Below are 696 nucleotides of genomic sequence, written 5' to 3' on the forward strand. Positions count from 1 at the left end.
GCGGAAGAGAGGAGTGGGAGGCGGGGGGAGGAGTCAGCATCCTGGGGCTCGCTCGGCCGCTCAGTCACGGCATGGCCTGCCCTCCCACCCCAGCCCCTGAGCTGCCGGGGTCCGCTCCAGGATGGGGTGAAGTGGGGGACGGCGGAGGAAAGCGAGCAGAGAGAGTGAGGGACAGGGTCCCGAAGGGCGGGGCTTGGTCCGAGCTCGACCGCCTCATGCCTGCCTAGAGTAAGTCCCACGAGCGAAGCTTCACTCCCTGACTCCGGCGCTCGGTTTCCTCTCCGGTGTAGTCGTGGCAGGGCGCGTCAAGTGCCCCACTGCGCAAGCGCGGAAATGATTCTCAAGCCCCCTCCGGCCTGCCCCCATCTATTGGCTGCTCCCGCCGCGAACGAGCAGACCCACTGTCCAATCCGAGAGCGCCTCGGGTCGCTTTGCCTATCGCTGGCCCGGATGTTGACGCCCGCCGAATCCGCTTTGGCGAGAGCGAGTCAGCAGCCAATCGGGAGAGGGGCGGGACTAGCCGGCGCCCCCGAAGAGCCAATAGCAAGCGACGGAGGATGACGCCGCGGACATGGCGGCTGCGGTCTGCCAGCCGGGGACGTGTCGCGCCGCCGGGTAGCTTCAGTCGGTATCCCGGGAGCGGAGCCGCTTCCTTATTAGTTTTCGTGCCCACGAGGCGACGCAGCGGGGAGAGCG

Source organism: Carlito syrichta, unplaced genomic scaffold (assembly GCF_000164805.1).
Source record: "Carlito syrichta isolate Samal-C Ts95f unplaced genomic scaffold, Tarsius_syrichta-2.0.1 Scaffold305797, whole genome shotgun sequence".
Classification (NCBI taxonomy): Eukaryota; Metazoa; Chordata; class Mammalia; order Primates; family Tarsiidae; genus Carlito; species Carlito syrichta.